The 14,484-nt window shown below is 37.0% G+C and overlaps 1 pseudogene; it reads left to right on the top strand.

The window, feature by feature from the left end:
* Positions 1–7,198: 7,198 nt before the first annotated feature.
* LOC135319885 (U4 spliceosomal RNA) lies at positions 7,199–7,327 on the top strand (annotated as a pseudogene).
* The last annotated feature ends 7,157 nt before the right edge of the window (positions 7,328–14,484 follow it).

The raw sequence follows: 14,484 nt of genomic DNA on the forward strand, positions 1-14,484 counted from the left end.
CAGCTGGTCTGCAAACTGTACATTACTGGTCTGTTTTGAAATAAGAAGCTTTTGTAAGAATGCAATTTAATATACTGTTTCCTTCATCAAGAAAATTTTGCTCTGAAAAAATTTCAGATGGACTAAACAGCGTGCTTACTAATTTAAATGCTCTACATTCTAATACAAGCCTCTGTCTCACTGCAGACTAGTAACTAGCATTTTATAGACAGGCAGAGATCAGTGAATTATATTCAGGGTAGCACTGTTCTAAAGTGCTTCCTGGGTTTTAATTCAAGTCTACTGAATATTTTTAAACACTTTCTGCATGAAGTGTTAGAGTTTCTGTGCCATTTTCCATTCTGCAATTTATTGGAATTAATACATATCTTGTTACTTTCCAAATGTCACCAGTCTCCATATTTACATTACAAAATTTTAATGCTGGTCAGAAAGAAGGCTTGAACATCCAAGACAGTAATATACTGATAAATTTTTTAAAGTAAGAGATTAAAAATTATAATTTAAAAATAGCTCATATAATAGCACTTCAAAAGGTGAAATTTGATAATATATTTGTAAGTTTTGAAAACTTTGTTTTATATTAAAAGATCTAAAAATCATTCACTTTTCAACACTAACCTAAATATTCCATCAGTTGCTCAGCAGTTATGATTTCCATTGTCGGTGGAAATTTCACATGAAAAACAAAATATTTTTTATGTAAAATCAAATGTTTTGGTGATTAAAGTGTTTCTTTAGTCAGAAACACAAGTTTGTACATGTGCTATGTGTATCTACTATATGTATACAACATTCACATTTTTAAGATCTTTATAACCAGTCTTTAACACAACAAAGTCAATCCTATCACCGTAAAACTTAGGGTGATAAAAGGTGAAAGGTGCACCTTTCACCACCCACCCTGGTCATCATTAGGTGCCTGCAACAGCGTCCTGCATGGTAGAAAATGCAATTAAAGGGCAGGAAGAGACACCAACTATTTGACAGGTCACTCATGGGAGCAGTTCTACTGAACACAGCCTTGAACACAGCTCAGTATTTCATCATTTCAGTCTACCATGGCCATTTATATTGTTGAATAGCTAAAATGAATACAGTACAAAGGATTACTCATAAACTGAAGGATTCATACTATGAGTCCAAATGTAAAATTTAAAAAGAGGCAAAATTAAACTATACTGTTTAGAGCTGTACACATATAAAGAAAAGGAAAGGGCTACTATAAAAATCACAACTGTAGTTAGCCCTAGGATTTAGGGAAGGAGTTATGGTTGGACTGGGGCATACAAGAAGTCTCTGAGACGGTGGCTATGCTCCATATCCTGACTTGCCTGCTAGTTCCACTGTTTGCTTCATGATAACTTGTTAAACTGCACATCTCTGTCTCATGCACATTTCTGTATGTGCTGTATGTCACAATAGAAAGGTTAAAAGTAAATACATATATTATAGTCATATTTAAGTTTCAAAAGTTAGTTCAGCTACAACACATTAGTTTAAATGAATTTTTCAAATTAATTGTCAAATGAGTTATCTAGGTATTACAGCCAATGACTGTAAATATTTTAGCTGACTTACTGAAACACATACTCCTTGCTATATTCATAGAATAGAAGAAAATAGATACTGTAGGGTCGAAACTCAAAGTAATTAACATATAAATGACTGGAGAATAGCAGTATAATTAAAAACTCTTCAGGAATGATTTTCTGTTCAACCAAGGACATATTTTAAATGATCAATTTCTCTAACAAGTCCCCCATGCATCAAAGAAGGTGCTCTGGGCATTGATGCTATGGTTCATAAGGAAACAGTATGTCACAATTTTTTGTTTGTTTTAATCAATGAATAAAGTAAGTCCTAAAAAAGATCCCTGTAAAACAGAATACTATGAGACCCTCTGAGAGCATATGTGCCAGTCAGGACTTGTGAGTTAATCATCCAGTAGATTATCATTCAGTGAAAACCAAGCAATGCCATGGAAGTTTTAATCTTGATTCCCAATTATTTTTATTTTCTGGGACTTTTTAAAAATAGTAATACTTTTTTTTTTGAGTAGTTTTAGGTTTACAGAAAAATTGAACAGAAAGTACAGAGTTCCCATATATAGTGTATTTTAAAACTGAAACTCATTGGCAAATTATAGTCTCTTGCTTGTTTTTCTAAATAAACTTTTATTGAGTGTCACTCTCATTTGTTTATGTACTGTCTTTGGCTGCTTTTGCACTATAATAGCACAGCTGGGTCTTTGCAACAGAGAGCGTATGGCCCACAATACCTAAAATATTTACTGTCTGATTCTTTACAGGAGAAGTCTGTTGATCCCTGAATTAGGTGATTTTAACTGCTATTTAATAATATTTTATCAAGGTGTTTGAGTACAACTTTGAAGGTCAAATATTTAAACAATTAATTTATATACACTGAATATTTATGTTCTGAACAACTGTCAAACCAATTGGAAAGTCCCATTTACACCTAACAGTGTTTTGTAAATAAAATGAGACCTATACATTCTTTTACTCTAGGCAGATTCACTGCAGAAGTATATTCACCAGAAAATCCCCCAAACAAACAGCTTATTCTTTTCTGGTCAATGCAGTAGTCCTACTATAAAGTTGTCAAAATAAGGAACCAAGGCACTAACAAGTATATGTATTCGGGAAATACATTCTCAATTCTAGATTTCTGCAAAGAGACGATTTCAGGGCTTACTCTTGAAATTTCCAAATAACAACTGCCTACCATGTCTTGCTTCAAACATCTGAAATAGGAAATGACATCTATACAGATTTTTAGAAGTGGAACAACAAAAATGCAAATATTTTAACTGACTTATTCACAAGCAAACTCAGTTATATATTCATTTCTTGAATCTTAGCCAATAAAATATTTTGGTTGTTCATTAAAACTAGGGACAGAAGACTATAATAGTGAAGAAATGCCTGTTTCCCACTAACACTGAATCTTTGCAACAGAGACCAAATGACCCAAGGACAAAAATAAAAACAACAAAAGCTTCTGTTTAAAGTATAAATAATTTGACACAACATTGTAAAATGACTGTAACTCAATAAAAAAAAAGTTAAAAATAAAATATTAATAATATCCTAAACAGGAATGTAAAACATTCCAAAAGTGATATGCCAAGATTTTGATACCTGTGATTTTGATATTCTGAGCAGGGAGAGAAATGCAGAAGACTCAGTAGTAATTAGGAAATAAAAGCAGCTTATACAACTGATGGTAAGTATAAAAATGACCAGCCAAAGAACATTGTTAATGTTTAATCAGAATGTCAATTAATAAGTACTCAAGAAATACAAAGTTTAAATTTTAACACCTCCTTAAAGCTGGGAAGATATACTTGAGGAGATTTAAAAAAATTTAGTATTTACAGAGCAGAAACAAAATAAAGACTAGAAAAATGGAAAAAAAATCAATGAAACTAAGAGCTGGTTCTTTGAGAAGATAAACAAAACTGATAAACCTTTAGCCAGAATTATCAAAAAAAGAAAGAGAGAGAGAGAGAAAGAGGGAGCCCAAATCAATAAAGTCAGAAATGAAAAGGAAATTACAACACCACAGAAATACAAAGGATCACAAGAAACTCCTGCCGACAACTATATACCAATAACATGGACAACCTAGAAGAAATGAAAACATTTCTAGAAATGTGCAATCTCCCAAAACTGAACCAGGAGAAAAATATGGACAGATCAATTATAACTAATGAAACTGAATTAGTAAAAAAAAAAAAAAAAAAAAAAAAAAAACCTGAAAAACAAAAACAAAAACAAAAACAAAAAACTCCTAACAAACAAAAGTCCAGGACCAAAAGGCTTTCACAAGTGAATTCTACCAAACATTTGGAGAGGTTAACACCTATCCTTTTCAAACCATTTCAGAACCTGCACAGGAAGGAACACTTCTGAACACATTCTAAGAAGCCAGCATCACCCTGACACAAAACCCAATGAAAATATCAGAAAAAAAAAAAAAAACAGGTCAATATCACTGATGAAGACAGATGCAAAAATCCTCAACAAAATATTAAATACAGTAAAAAGATCAAACACCATGATCACGTGGGGTTTATCCAGGGATGCAAGGATGGTTGAGTATCTGCAAATCAGTCAATGTGATACACCATATTAACAACCTGATGAATAAAACACATAGTCATCTCAATAGATGCAGAAAAAGGTTTTGACAAAATTTAACATCCTTTTTATGATAAAAACTCTCAACAAAGTGGGTACAGAGGGAACACACCTCAACATAATGAAGACCATTTATGACAAGCCCACAGCTAGCATCATACTCAATCATGAAAAGCTAATAGCATTTCCTCTTAGATCAGGAACAAGACAAGGATGCCCAATCTCACTACTTTTATTTAACATACTATTTAAGTCCTAGCCACAGCAACCAGACAAGGAAAAGAATAAAAGGAATCCAAATTGGAAAGAAAGAAGTAAAACTGTCACTGTTGACAGATGACATAATATATACATAGAAAATCCTAAAAATACATTCAGAAAACTACCAGAACTCATCAATGAATTCAGAAAAGTTGCAGGATACAAAATCAACATATAGAAATCTGTTGTATTTCTATACACTAACAACAAACTATTAGAAAGAGAAATTAAGAAAACAATCTCCTTTAGAGTTGCAGCAAAAAGAATACCCAGGAATAAATCTAAGGCGGTAAAAGACCTGTACACAGAAAAGTGTAAGATGCTTATGAAAGAACCTGAAGACAATAGAAATAGTTGGAAAGATGTAACACACTCACGGACTGGAAGAATTAGTATTGTTATATTCCCACACCACTCAAGGTAATCTACAGATCCAGTGCAATCTCTATCAAAATACCAATAGCATTTTTCACAGAAATAGAACAAAAATTACAAAATTTGCTTGGAAACAGAAAAGATCTTTGTAGCCAAAAGTTTTGAGAAAGAAGAAAAAGCTGGAGGTATCATGCTCCCTGATTTCAAATCACACTACAAAGCTACAGCATAGTGCTGGCCCCAAACAGACACACAGATCAAAGGGACAGAGCAGAAAGCCCAGAAGTGAACCCACATTTACATGGGCAATTAGTCTACAACAAAGGAGGCAAGAATATACACTGGGCAATGGACGGCCTCTTCAATAAATGGTGCTGGGAAAACAGGACAGCTACATGCAAAAATAAATAAATAAATAAATAAATAAATAAATAAATAAATAAACTGGACTATTTTCTCATGCCATGCAGAAAAATAAATTTAAAATGATTTAAAGACTTAAATGTAAGACTTGAAATCATAAAACTTCTAGAAGAAAACATAGGCAGTATCTCTTTGACATTAGTCTAATTAATATTTTTCTAGATTATGTTTCCCCTGGCAAGGGAAACAAAAGCAAAAATAAACAATTGAGATTATATCAAACTGAAAAGCTTTTGCACAGCAAAGGAAACTATCAACAAAATTAAAAGCACACCTACTAAATGGGAGGAGATATTTGCAAATGCTATATCCAATTAAAGATTAATATCCAAAACATACAAAGAACTCACACAATTTAACATCAAAACAAACAAACAAACAAAAAACCCAATTAAAAAATGGGCAGAGGATATGAATAGATATTTTTCCCAAGGAAACATACAGATGGCCAATATCACATGAAAAGACTTCCAATATCACTAATCATCAGGGAAATGCAAATCAAAACCACAATGAGCTATTTATCTCACAACTGTCAGTATGGCTGTTGTCAAAGAGACAACAAATAACAAGTGTTGGCAAGCATGTGGAGGAAAGGGAACCCTCGAGCAGTGGTGAGAATGTATATTGGTGCAGTCACTAAGAAAAACATGGAGGTTCTTCAAAAATTAAAAAAAGAACTATCATAGGATCCAGTAATTCTATTCCTGGGTATTTATCTGAAGAAAACAGAAATACTAATTCAAAAAGATACATGCACCCCAACATTCATGGCAGCATTATTTATAATAGCCAAGATATGGGAGCAACCTAAATGGCCATCAATAGATGAATGGATAAAGAAGATGTGGCACATATGTGCAATGAAATACTACTCAGCTATAAAAAAGAATGAAATCTTGCCATTTGAGACAACATGGACGGACCTGAAAGGTATTAGGTTAGGTGAAATACATCAGAGAGAAAAAGACAAATACTATTTGATTTTACTTTCATGTGGAATCTAACAAACAAATGAATGAACATAACAAGACAGTAACAGAGTCATATATACAAAGAACAAACAGAAGGTTACCAAAAGGGAGGGGGATAAAGGGAGGAGAGAAATAAGTGAGGGAGATTAAGAGGTACAAACTTGCAGTTGCAAAATAAATGAGTCATGGGTATGAAATGTACAGTGTGGCGAATATAGTCAGTAATTAGCTGATACCTGTTTGGTGACAGATGGAAACCAGACTTACCATGGTGATCATTTTGAAATATATAGAAATATTGAATCACTATGTTTTGCAACAGGAACTCACAAAGTGTTGTAGGTCAATTATACTTCAAAAACAAACTCATAGAAAAAAAGATCAGATTTATGGTTACCAGAGGTGGAGAGTGAGAAGAGGGGAAATTGGATAAAGGCATTCAAAAGGTATAAATGTCCAGTTATAGGTACTAGGGATGTAATGTACAACATGATAAGTATAATTAACACTGCTGTATGTTATATAATAAAATTTGTTAAGAGAGTAAATCCTAAGAGTTCTCACAAGGAAAAAAAATTTTCTATTTCTTTAATTTTGTATCTATATGAGATAATACATGTTCACTAAACTTGCTGTGGTGATCACTTAATGATATATTGAAGTCAAATCATTATGCTGTACATATTAACCTTATATAGTGTAAATTATAACTCAATAAAACTGGAAGAAAAAAATGAGTATTTGCCAGTCTGTGTTCTTTAGGAAAGTCAGAACAAAATTTAAATATATTGAACTTCTACTAAATGCCATTCAATTTGCAAATTACCTTAATCCACAACAATGTTACAAAGAAGTTACCTTCATTTAAAGGATGAAGACATTAAAATATTAATTTGTCCAAAGTAGTAGAGCTATGATGTGCCTTGGAGGCTGACTCCAAAGCCAATCACCCCTTCTATTATACCACCATTTACAGACTTTTAAAAACAGCAACACTTAAGCTTTGCACAGTGGCAGTATCATAGCCGGTGAGGTTTATCCAAGGCATGATTATTGCTAATTGAAAAACAGCAACACTTTCTTTCAATGCAATCTTACATAAAACATAATCTGAAATATATTTTAAATGAAGAACTGACAGAACTTTGTGACCAATGAAAAGTGGAGTATCATGGAGAAAGAATAATTGAAGTTGACTCTAACGCTCAGAACACTCTAAAACTTAAGATCCATACAATTAATAAAAAATAAGAAGTTGGGTAAGGGAAGATAAGTTTATGGAAGAAAGTGATGTCAGCTTCATAAATGTGAAGTTTAGGGTCACACTCAAACAAAGTTGAGTTGGAACTCAGGAGACATTTTAAATTTGCCCATGAATTATCTCATTTCTGTGCTGTAGTCTATTTTTGCATTATTTATGGTAAAATGGGCCACTATATAATATAATTTCTTCTCAGTTGAAGTTTCACTAATTTTGAATATGCTAGCAAAAATAAAATAAAATGCACATGGTTGAGAGCACGATCCAAAGCCCCCTTTCTTCCTCCCAGAGCTTGCTGGTCTCTCCTACCCAAGGCTGGGTCAGGGCTGGTCCACTGAGAGCTGCACAGTTTGAAGGCACTGGAGCAGCAGGCTTCAGGAGCTGAGACTTCCTGCATCCACCACCCTTGTGTGGGCTGAAGTTTATCCTGGGAGCCTGGAACTCTTTGCAGAGGGGGGCCAGTTTGTGTGCCAATCATTTGTGTTTTAGATTGTGCAGATGGATGACCAGAAGTATGTTGAGGTGAAGAATGGGGCAAACATTCAGCTATGACTTAGCTTATGAGCTGTTTGCCTTCATCAGAAAGATTATAAAATAAATCATTCCTACCATCTACCCATGAAAAAATGATGATACAGAAGGACTGCTTCCTCAAAATTGTTTGTTTTCTCCCTTGAGATGAGTTTGACTGGTGATACCATCATGTGACACATGTCCTGTCCTGTCTTTTTTCTTTTCTTTTCTTTCTTTCTTTTTTCTTGTTATAATCAGTTTACAATGTTGTGTCAATTTCCAGGGTAGAGCACAATTTTTCAGTTATACGTGAACATACATATATTCATTGCTTTTGTTGTTGTTGTTGTTGTTGTTCTATTTATTTATTTAGTGAGTTAGTTAGTTAGTTAGTTATTTAGTTAGTTAGTTAGTTAGTTAGTTAGATACATGTCCTCAACTCTTCTTCAGATGAAAATAAACATACTTTACAGGTCTTTTTCCTCTTTTAATTGAAACCATTCTTCCACCACCATCCTTTGAGTCCCAGTCAAGCCAGATCCACGTCTTCACAAGCACCCCGGCCTCACTCTGCTCTTGGCAGTGGAATTCCAGACGGACGTATCCCAGTCTCCCCAAAACACTCCGTCTGTGGCCTGAGGGCTACGTCTCCTCTTGTTCAAAGAATGTCAGAAACATTTCAAGATTCAGTTAAAATTCTACTGTTTTAAAAATCCTCCAGGGGCCAGTTATTCTGTTTTGAACTTGTGTACTTAATTTCTTTCCTACTGGCCCCTTGGTTTGTTTGAATTTTGCCTCCGACCTGTTTCCTAGGGGCTGTGGAAGTTATTGATCATTCTGGTCATGCCAAGCTGCTTTCTCTCATCTCGCTAATGTGTCAATTTTCTGGCTCAAAAAATGAAACCAACATAAAATACTGTTTTCTTCTCTTCTATTAATTAATTTATTTCTCTTCAAATGATATCACATCCAAAGCTTCTACATTATGGTTAATATCTTCCACATGAAATAGATGATAGAGAAAAAAGTGGAAAATAAAAAGGTAGTATGGTTTTAAAAAATTAAGTTTTAGAGACAAAGAGGAAAAGACAGGTAGAAAGAAGATGGAATAGCCTTAATACTTCCCTACAAAATGGCCTTAATAACAAATAGATCAAAGTAAGGCTAATAATAGCTACCCCAAAACAGAGGGGAAACAAAACCTAAAACTCAGTATTATTTTCGTATATAATCATTGTTATCATCAAGCCACAGTAGGGTGGGAAATAAAATCCAGAATTCCTTTAAGCAATTAGTAATATTTCCAATTAATACATATATAAAAATAATGGAAGTAGAAAATCTTTTTTGGCATATACCACTGTAATAACTTCTGCAGGAAAAAAACCATCAATGGATGCCAAAATTTGTGGCCAAAACTTCTGTATAATGGGAAGAAGGATATTTGCACATGTTTGTGTCTCCCCCCAAAATACTTTATAATTATAAATAGAAAAGCTAATTTTATAGTGAAAAAACCTACTGGATATAATTTTAGTCAAGTTTTCATTTAACACCACCAATAATGAGACATATTAATGTCATATACGCCTCAATATAAGGCACTGAGGAGGGCACAGAGCCATTTCTCTGGTGTTTTTTGCAAAAAAAAAAAAAAGACAATTTAAACATAAAACTGAGGAAAAGTCAGACAAACCCAAATGAGGGAAAATAGACAAAATGGCCTTTCTTCTTCCAAAGTGTCAAGTTCGTGAAGGACAGGAGGGCTGGGAACCGCCACAGATTGGAGGACACGGAGGACAGCTGATGACTAAACCCAGTGTGTGTCCTGGACCAGAGAAGGGACACTGGTGGAATGAAGGGTGAAACTTGAATAAAGCCTGTAGGTTAGTTAGTGACGTCTTGTTACTGTTAACTTCCCAGGGCTTGATGACTGCACCATGACTTTATAAGACATTAGTCTTTGGAGGAGCTGGGTAAAGGCTGTATGGACAATATTTGTAATATTTTACCCTTTTTGAAAGTCTAAAATTATTTCAAAGTAAAATTAAGGAGTGGAATAATGGAGAGTACAGGTGACCTCTAATTAAGAATGGAAGTTTAAAGATAAATTCAGGATCTCCAAATAAAACTTTCAGAAGTGGTCTCTTTCTTATTTTATTACTTACAAAGTAATAAAAGACTTGTCCAGTCAGCAAAGAATGAACTCTTTTGGTGTGTATTTAGCTAAAGAAGATTATATGGTTTATGGGGTGTCTCTGGAGCTGTAATGGTCTTGGATGACACTTGGTCAGCCTTCTATGTTTATTCTGAGGTTATTTTATTTTCTGCATCTAACACCAAATTAGAAGTCTAAAATTTCATTTTCATCCCAGAAGGAATGACACACTGATGTGCGACAACTCACCTGTCCTTTTAATCTCTTCCTAAACTAGAAATACACACAACATATACCCCAAACGTCCAGTTGCTTGGTATCCAAACTATATTATGAAAGGTGTGACCCTAGATTTTTTTTCACTCAGACTAACTCAAGAGGAAGATAACAGCCTATTTGTATTCAAAAGGACACTAAATATTTTTAAACTTTGGTAATTACTTCCAGAACCTAAAATTTAAATTGTGAAAAATCCTACAATGTAGATACAACCAATAGCTTAGCTTTTTATAAGTCATCTGTATCTAGGAAAACTCTCCAGGGTATTTCTTAAACCTGAGGTTTAAAATTTTATTTATTTACTTTTACAGTTTGAGCACTGTGATTCAGATTTCATAAGAGTGAGCACAAGGACCCTGCTGAGCCTCCCACCTGCAGGGCGGGTTTAGGATGGCCACGGTTGTCTGGCCATCCCTCCAGCAGGACGGGGCGTCTGTATGCCGTTTCTCCTCTCTTGCATTTGAAGGCTTGTCATGTCAGTTTCAAAGTCTGATTGCTAAGAGCCCGACAGTTTCCCCTTTTGCAAGGATCGCCCGCTCTGGGCGTCTAAGCCACCAGGTAGGAGAGCAGCTACCTGCCGGGGAGACTGTGTGGAGAAGCCCTGAGAATGCATGGGGAGGGACAGCACGCCCACTCAGCCAGCCTTCGTATTGTGCCCACCAGAGTCTCAGGCACGTGGAAAAAGCCTTCTCAGACTAGGGACTGGCTGCTGCGAGCTGAATGCCACTGCGTGACCCCAGTCAAACCTAGGAGCAGAAGCATCACTCAGTTGAGTCCTAACTAAAGTCCTGACCCATAGATCCTGAACACAGAGAGGATTATTGCTTTGAGATGGTTTAACACGCAGCCATAGGTAACCAGAACATATGATGTAAGGAATGCTCTTTGCTGGGCGTGTTTAAGACTGCTCTTTCTGAACTAGTCTCACCTCACCTTTAGAATCTGAATCTCAAATACAAGTCTCAGTACACCCAGTTTAAGACAGAGAAAGACAAACACTATATGACAAATACTACATGATATCACTTACATGTGGAATCTAAAAAATAATAGAAATGAAACTATATACAAAACAGAAAGAGACTCACATAGAAAACAGATTTATGGTTACCAAAAAGGGGGATGCAAATTAGGCATATGGGGTTAACAGACACAAACCACCAAACATAAAATGGATAAGCAATGAGAAATTACTGTGCAGCATGGGGAATTATACCCAATATCTTGTAATAACCAGAATGAAATATAATCTGTAAGGAAAAAGCCCAGCAAACGGAATCACTATGCTGTATGCCTGAAACTAACACAATATTGTAAATCAACTCTACTTCAGTTTTAAAAAAAAAGAAATCATAATTTTCAGACTCCTTTGAAAGTCTCTGTATGTGGTCAAGTGACAAAAATTCCCCCAGAGATAGAAATGGAAACACCGTTTGCACACTCGGGAAAATGTCCTTAAACCATCTCTTCTCCCTTCTCCGGGAGGAGTGTGGATGGGATTATTGGTGTCGCAGCCTCGTCAGGAGTTCTGAAGAGGAGGACTTCACCCTCAAGGTGTGAGAACTTAGTGCTGCAAGGATCACGAAACTTGGCGAGTTCAAGAAGCTAGTGCAAGACGGGAAGCTCGGTGCCCCAGAGAGCTCAATGTGTCTTCAGATGAGCGGCTGCGCCAACCGCGAATGGATGTCTGCGGAGAAGGCACAGGCGATATTCCCGAGCTGAGAGCATCACCCGATCCCGAATCCTCCTTTCTTTCCTCTGTTTTTTTTTTTTCATTTCCCCCTTCCCCCCTGCCTCCCCCTCCCCACTTCTTTCCTCCCCTTCCCCCCTCTCGTCCACGAGGACTGGCTGTTGACCCTGCTCAGGCCTGGGTGCGGATGCGGGTGGGACCGCAGCCCCGCAGCGGCCCAGCGGTGCCCTCTGGCGAGACGGCTGCCTTGCGCTCTGTGAAAGGGTGGCCCCAGGCTCCACAGCCCAGCCACACGGTTCTCCCCATCACTGATGGAGATGAAGGAGAAAGATAGTGTCCTTTTCCTGTGGTTGTTAGCTGAGACCACCGCCCAGGGACACAAGAGGAGCTCCGCAAGCGAGGGTAGACTCCGATGGAAAGCCAGCTCCCAGCTGTCGGGGGCAGCGGGCAGCGCGCACCTGTGACAAGTAGAAGCCGAGGGACAGCTGGCCCAGGCTGCAGGTTGAGGTGACTGTTGAGAAAAGCATTCAGGTGCTGGATGGGGTGTCCGTGCCCACCCTGCCTTTGTGAGTGGACTGTGCTCTTCCTCAGCCTTCCTGCCCCCAAGGGTGTTGTTCAAAGCCGGAACCGCCTGAGGTGGGGGTGAGTGGGTTGTGCTACCTGTCAGCTTAACCGGAAGAGACAAAAGTTGAGGGTTCCCCCTCACCCTGCCCTTTTCAGGGAGTCGAACAGAAACTTTAGAGAGGACAATCTCTGTCCTCAAGAGATTCGGGGAAGCACCACTAAAAAGGTGGGGATGAGGCCCCCCCTTCCTGATAACAAAGCTTCCTACTCCGCTACGTCCTTCTCGGGCAGCAAAGGAGAGGGGTCCTAAGCTTTTAGGTCACCCAGCGATCAGCTCCATACAGTTCTTGTCACCAAATTCCGTTCGGGACTGTGGAAGGACAGTCTCATTTTCTCCCAGCAATGGAAAAGCAGGCCTTGCTGCCGCTGCCGCCTCCAGTTTGAGACCCTTGACTTCCTGGCAGCTGCGACCCATCATTGGTCATTTCTCTCTGCACCAGCCAACCCCTGGTACCAGGTGTTTTGAGTGCTTGGGAAGTTAGGAGTGTTCAGGGACACACAGCAGTGACTAGCACGTGGGCTCTGTAAGTGAGCTTTTTGGGTTCTGTTCTTAGTTCTTCACAGGTGTGTTAACTTAGCAGGTGGCTTAACCTCTGTGTCTATTTCTTTATCCCTGCTTGTTGGGGGTGGATAAATGATAGTCTCTGACTCTCAGGTTTGTTCTGAGGATTAAATGAGCCAATCTATGAAAGATTTAGCAGTTCCTGGCACGTAGTAAACAATGGTCACTCAAACATTAGTAACCTTAGGAGCTTGGTTATTGAGACAAGAGTCGTTACAGCAAAAAGTCATGGTGTAACACTTCTATGTATAATTCCATTTTAGATTACTTTCAATGCTTAGTTTTAGAGACATTAAGGTATGGCTGTACTTTAAAAAGTTAGGTTTATTTCTGAAAGTTTTTAATGTCTTTTTATGAAGTCAGTGGATGGGGGAGCATTTCAAAGCAATGAAATTACCTGGGTAATAAACAGGACAAAAATATTAGTGTTTCTCTTATGCTAGGCATCTTCTACTTCACTCTTAAGATCGGCATTATGGTGAAGAAGAATTTGCACTGTCTGGCTATAAAATAAATTGTAAGGAATGGTCATCTAAGAGGTTTGTAGTTAGTTCTGCTTTTGCAGTGTCTGATTTTAATTTTTTCTCATTCTAGGCTTTTGGTTACTCCCCTTCCACCCTATCCCTTAATTTTATTTTTTGAAAGAGTCTGCATTTCAAGCTGCTAGGGCAAAGAGTGTGATTACAGAAGGAAAGACTCCTCATCCAGGTACCTTGCTCTCTAGCTGTCACTAGGAAAGCCAGAGTCAGGATCTAACATGAGGAGCCCGTGCTCACTCTGCAGCCAAATCATAAAGCTTAAATCAAAAGTAGCTATGTTTAGGCAGACCCTAAGTCTGAACGCCTAAACTTACAAAGCCAGCATTCTTTAGAGGTCCTAAAACTTGCATTACCTTTCCATTTAATTATGCTTTTTAAAAGCTATTCTATGAGGAATAAACCTATTAAAATGAGAGATTATGTTTTCATTAGGTCTTTGTTAAGCCTTCAGTAAAAAAATAATGGGATGCAGAGTAATCAGTAAAATATATACAGTACTTTTAATGAGTCTTATTCTGTATACTGTAAATATTTACGTACTTTTAAGTCCAGAGAAGTAGTAACTAACTTTCAGTTTATAGTTTATTTTTCAATGTTAACACACAGTATTTGGGATACAGCAGAATTCTGTGTCTTGCAAAACCTTGAACTGTGTTTGT

The sequence above is a fragment of the Camelus dromedarius genome, chromosome 33, assembly GCF_036321535.1.
Source record: "Camelus dromedarius isolate mCamDro1 chromosome 33, mCamDro1.pat, whole genome shotgun sequence".
In the NCBI taxonomy this organism is placed as follows: Eukaryota; Metazoa; Chordata; class Mammalia; order Artiodactyla; family Camelidae; genus Camelus; species Camelus dromedarius.